Here is a 9,570-nt window from a genome sequence, read left to right as displayed (position 1 = left end):
TTCTTTAAATGAATGTAAAAAGTTACAAATGATAAAAGAAGAATAAAAATTGGATTATCCAATTGATTCTAAATTGCACCTCATCTATCTTTTATGCTCTTAAATGGAATAATTCTACACTAGCTTGATAGTTTTATTCCTCACAGAGGTATGGGTTAGGGTGATCCTATGTCTCTCTATTTGCTTTTGTTGTGTACGAAAAAACTTGCTATTTTGATCCAGGAAAAAGTTGATTCAGGTGATTGGCAACTTGTAAAAATTCTAGGATTGGGCCCTCTATTTCTCACCTCTTTTTTGCATGTGATTGCCTCTTATTTGTTAAGGCCTCAACTAAGCAAGTTAGGATGGTTAACAAGGTGTTAAATTTGTTATGCAAAGCTTCAAGCATTAATAAACCATGCACAATTAAACTAAAATAATATACTCTAATGTAAGGAACAATAATGCATTTCTAAAAAAAAGGGTAAAGTACTAATAAAGAAGTAACCTATACACACTACACACTACTAGAAACAATATTTTTAACATCGGTTATTTTGAACATTCAACATCAGTTTTAAATAGATGTTGAAACAAACATCGTTAAAAGTAGGTTATTTTTAATACTATTTATAAAAATCGATGTTGAAATATACTATACAACATCGATTCTTCTCAAAACCGATGTAGCATAGTAGTAGCAAATAATAAAAAAAAAACATAAAACATCACTTCTACCAAAACCAATGTTGTATAGTACTTACAACAACAATTTTTTAGAAAAAAACCGATGTTGTGCTATACGACATCGATTTTGGCATAACTGATATTGTATAGTACTTGCAACATCAATTTTGGGGAGTATGGATATTTTTTTAATATTTTGTTTATTTATTAAATGAACTCAAACTTGTAAATTAAAAAAAAAACCAATTTAGGCCAAAACCAACTCAATCCAGGCAGTAAATATTATATTCAACTTATTATTGAATAAATACTAATAAATACAATAATGTCAATACATAAATATCATGTGTAACTTAAGATTTACATATCATTTATAACCAAGGATTTACATAAGTCTAACATTTGCAAATTTTCTTAAATAGTAGTTAGTGCTTCATTTTTAACTCTTAGAAAATATCTTGTCCATTGAATACAAATTGTCTTTATTCTCTCTGGTTCCAATGGTTTTGGATTAGTACTAAAATATAACATTATTGTCACCAAAGATTGTATCTTTAAACCAATTTATGAAAGTCTTGTTATGCTCTTTCAACACCCTATTCTAGATCATTTTTGGGTTACTTTCCTTCACTAAGGCTCCATGACGAACTATGTATAACATGCAACCCTCGTGAGCCCTTATCTCTCACTCTCTCATCATGTCGAGACTCGAAAGCCCAACAGGTTTTGCCTTTCCAATGTACTATAAAAAAAACTTCATAGCTTCTTCTATAATGTCCTTTTAACAATAGGTGCTTCAGGACTGTGTAGATTCTTTGTATACCCTTTTAAGATCTTCATGTATCACTCAATCAGGTACATCTATAGTAAATAAACGAAACCACACAATTTAATTTCTTTCCCCAGATGAACAATTAAGTGAACCATAATGTAGAAAAATGAAGAAGGAAAATACATCTGCAACTGACACAAGATAATGACAACCTTATTTTCCAAGTCATTTAACTTTAGAGGATCAATGACTTTGCTACATATGACATTGAAGAAAAAACGCATGCAAGTTATGGCATGCCTGAATTTGTTTGGCAAGAAGTCTTGTATGGCCACCGTCAAGAGTTGTTGCATCAAGACATGGTAATCATGAAACTTTAAGTCAACTAATATTAGATCTTTCGCTTGCACAAAACTCTTAACATTTGAAGAGTATCTCTGTGACACTTTCGCACGCCTCAGACATTGACCAAAATTTGTCTTCTTATTTCTTGACGACAAATTTTTCTCCCGGGATTTTATTCTATTGTTTATATTCTTTTCCTCATGTATGCAATTTCTTTTTCCTTTTTTTTATTATGCATGGGGGCAAAAAAAAAACAAAAGCTAGAGGAAAATTAGAAAAAAATGTCACAAACACTCATTATGTGATTTAATATTTAGCAAGAATGAGAAAAAAGAAAAAAATATATAAATATAATAAAATTGATGAACAAAGCTAGTGAACCAGCTACACAAAAAGCAAATGCCAAGAAAATGAGGATCAACAACTCAATATCTAAAAAGGCACCATCCGAGTAGCTACTACTTGCTAACACTAACCAACAACAGAGTTTAGGTTAGGCAGCTGATTAAAGTTTTAAGTGCATTCTATGTTGTTGCTAATGGACTTTATGCTTGATGAGGTGTGTATGGTTCACCTATTCTTTTATCTTTGAAAAGAATTGCTTGAGGAGGGGAAGCTAGGGAATGTGAGAATTTGTGGGAGCTGTTGCTTCATATCAAAAGAATATTAAGAGATTCTAGAAGATGGATTTGTGGAAAAAGTGTCATGTGAATATACAATTACTTTCTTTCCAGGGAGTTAGTCATTTAGCCATGTATTTTAAATTTTTATTAAGTTGCAATACAATAGAATGATGAATTAGGATGGAGCTTATTCATAACTTCTTGTTACTAGTGTACATGTGTAGCACCGAATATTTTGAATTGTTTCTGAACTTGTAGAAATGCTAAAGAACATAGTAGTGCTTATCTTAAATTTTTGCTAGACTTTCTTTTTTACTTTATGTTTGTCCTAATGTATCCTTATTTAATCTACTGAGATGAGAATTAAGTAGTTTGATGGATGGAGTGGCCTTGCATTAGTTTGGTGTCAATTTTATATTTGATTTGTAACCCTGATGTTTTAACTTGTAGTGGTATCTCATAAAAAAATTTAATATGCACTAAATTGTGAGATTTAGCAATGATATATAACTATTTTCATTTTGTTATTTTAATTGTTGATTCAGATTCCTTTTGAAGACAATACTGGAGAATTGCCTAATTGGGGCTTTACCCAATCATTGGGTTTGGAATTTGGATCTAATTATGGTGCTAGTTTACTGGGGGGTGTAACTAATAATGCAGGCCCAAAAATTGATCCTAAGTTGTTCACTTTTAATGGCGAGTTAAAAGAGCAGTATACACATGGGCAATCTCAACCTGCACTGAAATCAAATTTTGAGTACTTTCTTATCATTATTGCTTTGAGAAATTGTATTCATAAAATCTCTTCATACAAAAATTTGTACAATAAAGAGTGAGATAGGATGAGAAGACTAGGAAGTATGTAATAAGATGGCCACAATGTGATAAAGATAGATAAAGAGAAAGAATATATCACATGGTCCTACATAAAGAATATATCTCTTCATACAAAAATTTGTACAATAAAGAGTTAAGTGTTAAGGTAAAACTGAAATTAATTAACTAGTGTCAAAACTTTTGGCATCTTGATGGCAAATAATCCTAGGCAATACATGCAAAAAAAAATTATTCTACATAAACATATCACATGGACCTACATAAATATATACCATCATCAAGGACCTACATAAATATATACCATCATCATGTTTCATTCAAACAAAAGATAAAAACTAGCAGTTTTTGGTAGCTGTCTAACCTCTAAAACAAAAATATTTTAAGAGTTGTTACTTGTTCTGTCTCAATATAGTTTAGATTGGATTATAACCCGAGCTCCTGAAGCAACCCTGTAAATCAAAGTCATCAATCAATGACTGAAAATTGTAAATCAAAGTCATCAATCAATGACTGAAAACTGTAAATCAAACAGCATTAACTGGAATTTATACTAAGTTCTTGATGAAGACAAACAATGACAACTTATATTGGCAGAATATACAGTTGCACACGCAGGTATTTTTTGTTGATTATTTCAAATGAGAGAATTTGTTTCCAAAGTTAATTCGATAAAAGAAGTTGGTGTATATGTTTGCTTGAAGCATATGGAAATAAAGTGTAGTAATTTGGTACTAAAGAAATTTATTTGAATTAAAATTGAGCCAGTGAAATAAACAAAACTACTACAACATTTCTAAATATATTGTCTATGTATCCCTCATGAGTTGGAAAAAGGCAACATTGCTTCTCAAATTGAGCACGTACGCGGAGGCATGAAGTTACAATGAAGACATGAAGCTTACCTCGAACCCGACAGTGACAATGGCAGCGAGACTGGCAGTGAGATCAATGACAATGGCACGGAGACATGAAGCTTACGTCATACCTCAGGTCACCATGAGTTCCCTAATCCTTGCAGTAGAAACTGAAAAAGGTCCTTGGGTTAACCTCGAGTTCCTGAAACAGACTTAGGTTTTCAATATAACAACATGGGTAAGTTACAATGAAGACATGAAGTTTAGACGAAATGTACCTAGGTAAGTTGGCGATGGACAACAAAAAGCGAGCTGTCACGGTCTTCAGCGCGATGGAGAACAACAAGCTTAGATGCAGAACAAGGGAGGTTACACGGAGAAGAAGAGAGCGCGAGCAAAATAGGCTGCGTATGATATAATTTAAAATGTAAGTCCAACATTGGTTTTCCATACAAAACCGATGTTAACAGAATGATGTTAACTGGTCATATGTTAACATCGGTTTTCAGAAAATCGATATTAACGAACATAGGTTAACGTCGGTTTTCTTAAAACCTGATGTTAACGAAGAGATATTAACATCGATTTTGGAAAAACCGATGTTAACAAATTAATCTTAACATTGGTTTTACAAGAACCGATGTTAACATCACTTCGTTAACATCGGATTTTAAGAAAATCGATGTTAACAGAAACACATTATTTATAATTATGCCACCGCGTTTATGTTAACATCGATTTTACCAAAAATCGATATTAATCTCTCGATATTAAATCTGATTTTTGTAATAGTGAATAAACATCTAACAAGATCACCTATATACTAAACCCAAAAAATAATCCCATTTCCAAAATGCATTCATATATTGCTTTAATCAGATTTCTAGAAAGACCTTTCAGTTTAGAAGTAGACACAATTTTTCATTCAAGAGTACTACAACAAAATCCATAATTAGTTTATTTAAAATCCATAATTAGTAGAACTATGGATTTCGTTGTTGTATGTTTGGTAGAGAGGAGTGAAACATGGTTCAGACTGTGCCTTTGAATTTATGTTAGTTTATATAAAATCTTCATTAATATACTATTAGTGCGTCTGGCAGATCAAATTTTTTTTTATTAGTACGTCTGTTGTATATTTTTTATTAGTTATTTTTAAAGGTTTTTGTTTTAATTTTTTTTATTTTAATTTTTGTCATCAAGTAATCACATCATTAAAAAATCTATTAAAACAGTTTCATATGTAAAAAAAAATTCATTTTTTTAAAATTCTCATATATTTTAAAAATTAATAACATCAAACTAATTAATAAAAAAAATTAAAAAACACAGTTTAACGCATAGGCTAAACTGCCTGTATTACAATGTCTCGTTCAAGTTTTGGATATCAAAGATGCAAAATGCATATGTGCATGCGTGGCATTTATTGTTGCTTGGTTTCAGACATATGTCTTTATGCCTTTAGAAAGAAGTTTGACTTCTACTGATAATTAAATAATAAAACTATTTTTAATCACGATCTAACATATATTTTGCCATTTTCATTTTCTTGTGAAGAAATAAGTTCCCATTCGACCGAAAAATATATATCTAGAATTATCTACAACTACATATGATAAGAAAGGATATCAAATATAGGAGGGCTTATCTTTCTTGACATTTAAATGTTTTGTTATGAAATTATATATACTAATTATTATTTTTGAATTCATAATAAAATTAACTTGAGAAGGTTAGAAATGTAACGCTTCCTGGGTAGTATGCCTCTCCAATCGTAGCTATGGCCTTTATTCTCAATGAAGTATTTATCAACAAAAGGAGTTGTGTCTACAAAATAGAAGTATACATTTTCTGCCACCAAATAAAGCAAAAGTATATCAATAAAAACGAATATATCAAAATACAAACTGTACTAAGTAATTGAAATTCGAATAACGTCCTTATCTCTTTGAAAAATGAATAACAATTTTTCTTCTGATAGAAGACAAAATTTACTGAGGTTTTCACTTAATCATTCCTAGTGTTGAAGCAAAACTTTGGATCTGGTACTTTAACACCACATAGCATCGATACCATACCTAGTGTTGAAGCAAGTGCAACAATGATTAATCGATGACTTAGATACTTTTTTTTATTTACAATTTAATATTTTTTTTTTCATTTTCATTCATCGTGCATATATAATACTTGCATTCGATCTTGTATTCTTGTTATCGTTGGACCGTTCAACACCGTTCCTCAATTCACAAGCACTAATTTATGAAACTTCATTATCCACGTTAAAAAATAAAATAATTCTATTAAAACTTTGCATCAATATAATAGAACCATATTAAAGGTTTTGTAGTAACACAAAAAAATCAACGATGAAAAAATAATTAATAAAATCATCTTAAAAAAACGTATCATATTAATCATATTAATAATTAATAATCATCTTACAAAAAAAACTATTAACCTTATCCGTAATGTTAAACTTAAATTTTTAGGTTAATATTTCATTTTAAAAAAATAGTAATTTCATTGTTTAGGGACTACTAGATGCTTTGGCCTCCTATAAATTAATATGTACATGTGCTTCTATCCTTACTCTCTACTAGCTTAATATGTTTGTCCCACATTACAGGTATAATGTTGCAGCAGTACTAGTGTACAGTAATAAAGAAAAAAATTCAAAGTAAATAAATAATACAACATTCCTCCCCTGTTGGATAGACAATGCTGGGTAGAATGCATGGTCTCAATGATCGTTAAACCAAAACTATAGGATAAACAATCAAAGACTTACAACTTCACAAAGTTTGCAAGCAATGCAACGTTCCTCCCCTGTTGGATGTCATCGGAGTGCATGTTCACCATAGAAACGGGGGCTCAAAGGGCCTTTCTCAAAAGGATAGTTAATCTGCATTAAAAATCATGCATTTAAATAGAAGTTGCAACAATCTTGGCCAGCAACAAGTTTTAGAAGACACTTGTTGTAACTTTTGTTTCGAAGAAGTGTTTCAGTGTCAGCATTAAACCTCAAACCATTTCAGTGAGAAAAAGTGTGTTGATGCTACGCTCCAACACTGTCATCCAAAGCATTGGTAATGATTAGTTACATTACAGAAAAAAAACAAAAATCAAACTGAACATGAAAGGCTCCCCAACTAAATATCAGAACTCCAATCCTTTGAAATGACAGACCTTTTTTGGAAGTTGTAGAAAAGTAGAGTAGGACTGTGCATTTAATATTCTTACCATAATAATATTATTATGGTCATACAATAGTGTCCAAGACATAAGCAATGATCAATACTATAAAATAGCAACCAAGACATAGCTAATGCAATATACATCAACATCAATACCATTACAATGTGAAAACAACACCAGAAAGTGAAAGCCATAAATGTCAACTTATAATAAACAAGGACAACTTGAAGATAACATACTAGGTTCAAATGACGATTTACAAAAGAAATAGATATAACTGAACAAGAGAAAACAGAACAGAGTATCAAAGAGAAGCATTGCCTTAAGGTTACTAATATCATGATGCAATTTAGACAAGAAACTAGCAAGATTATGTCCATCAAGTATGTCATGTGCAGTTGCATTGTGCTTCTCCTAAACAGAATCCAATGCAGCTATATAAGACTCATCGCGTGATTGAGCCTTGTGGATAAGGTCATACATCATATTTTTCACCTTTGACATTGCAGAGACAACCACCAATTTTCTCCCCGAATCATCCTTAAGAATTATGTCAGCAACATTTTTTATTCTTTGAGAGGTTCCCACACAGGTTCCACCAAATTTGTGAACAGACCAAGTTTCTCCTTTGGGTAGTTGTTTTTCCTCCAAGGACACACCAGGTTTCACATCTACTTGCAAATAAAGTAAAAAACATAAGTTACTATATTTGTCTATTTCAAAACAAAAAGGACAAGTTCTAGCATAAAAGTAAGTCGCAACCTGTAAGTGAAGCACGTACTGTGGTACTTGGTGGTAAAGTAAGACCCTTCCTGAGAATCAGTATAAAGCAAAACACAAAAAATCCAATTAATTTCATGGGGAGAAAATCATTTAAACATGTATATACTGCCAAAATTCTGAGAAAACAGTTTATGCTTTGCAAAGGATAAATAAACAAAAAAAGGGAGAGAAAAGAATATACTGTGTGTGGAATAACCAATCACTTGAAAGCTTATTTAGCACGTATCTGCCAAACAAACGATGTTTACAACTTTTGTTAATTTGCTCTTATAATCTTATTATTCAAACTGAGGGAATATAACCTCAAATTCTCCATTAAGCTGATAAACTTAATAATCAAACATCACGTTTCATAAATGATATTCGCTCTCTCTTCTCAGCTTATTCTTTTTCTTTTAAGAGCAAAAACTAAAAAGAATTAAAAACAGTAAAGTCGCATCATTCAATCACGAATGTTCAAGTAAACTTGAAAAAGCAAAGTTTCGCGTTTACTAAACTGAAAAAAATTAAGTAAATGGAGTGTGATGAGAGTGTGAGATTGTTGTGAAAGTGAAAGGAAAAGAAGAAAATGAACACAAAATAAGAAAGATAAGTTAGGAAAGTGAAAAGTTGGAGGAATAGATTACCCAATGAGGAACACGCCGCAACAGATTCCAGAATCAAGATCGTGATCCTCACGAACAGAAATGGCAGCACAATCCCAAGCACCAGCACCACCGGAAACACCGTCGGAGCCGATATCTGGCAATCAGAGCCGGCCGCCATTACCGTCATTTTTGCCGATCCCTTTCCCTCACTGTTCGATATTGTCACTCTCTTTATCCCCCTCGTCGAGAGAGAGAAATTGCATTTCTAGTAAGAAAAAGAGTTCACGGGTTCGGAATTTTTATTGGCTCCTACTAGGGTGAGATCAATTTTCTCGAGAAACAAAGAATATCAAAGGTCCTAACCTGTCCGCCCAAAGGGGAATGAAGGCGGTTTTCTCTTAAAATTGTGGTTGTTGTTTTGTCAATAATTATAAAATTACCACTAATGTATATTAATGTGAGTTGTAAAAAACAATTTTCAGGTATTTTAATTACAAGTTTATCACCGTGTCATTTTCTAAGACAGTCTCAGATAATCGTTTGTGCATAGTGAAATGAAAAGAGGAATTGAATAAGCTGTATGGATTTTTAATTTTTTTATACAAAAAAAATATTCTAAGACGGTTCTCAGAATAACTATCTTAGAAAATCGTTTTAGAATTTTAAAATTATTTCATTTTTTGTTTGAAAAACATTTTAAGACGGTTCTCTAAAAAACCGTCTTAGAATCTTATACTTATTTTTATTTTTTTTATAAAAAAATTATATTGTAACACAATTATTTGACAAACCATTTTAGAATGTAGTCATTCTAAGACGATTATTTTCTTGAAAACCGTCTTAGAATGTACAACCTTTTTTAAGATGATTTTTTAAGAATCGTCGTAAAAAATTTTGACTTTTCA

General features: G+C 31.3%; 1 long non-coding RNA gene across 4 annotated transcripts; it reads right to left on the bottom strand.

Moving 5' to 3' along the window:
- Positions 1–6,594: 6,594 nt before the first annotated feature.
- On the bottom strand, positions 6,595–9,038 carry LOC114382067. 4 transcript variants are annotated; one of them, XR_003660167.1, is made up of 5 exons: positions 8,705–9,015; positions 8,058–8,107; positions 7,791–7,966; positions 7,121–7,168; positions 6,597–7,002 (listed from the first exon to the last, which is right to left on the bottom strand). It is a non-coding gene; the product is annotated as an uncharacterized LOC114382067 (long non-coding RNA). The 4 variants fall into 4 exon arrangements; XR_003660165.1 differs by having other exon boundaries at positions 6,595–7,002; positions 7,121–7,966; XR_003660166.1 differs by having other exon boundaries at positions 6,597–7,168; positions 8,705–9,038.
- Positions 9,039–9,570: the final 532 nt, after the last annotated feature.

This window comes from Glycine soja, chromosome 13 (assembly GCF_004193775.1).
Source record: "Glycine soja cultivar W05 chromosome 13, ASM419377v2, whole genome shotgun sequence".
Lineage (NCBI taxonomy): Eukaryota > Viridiplantae > Streptophyta > Magnoliopsida > Fabales > Fabaceae > Glycine > Glycine soja.
Note: the sequence above shows the minus strand (reverse complement) of the source record. Positions and strands in the feature narration are given on the sequence as shown.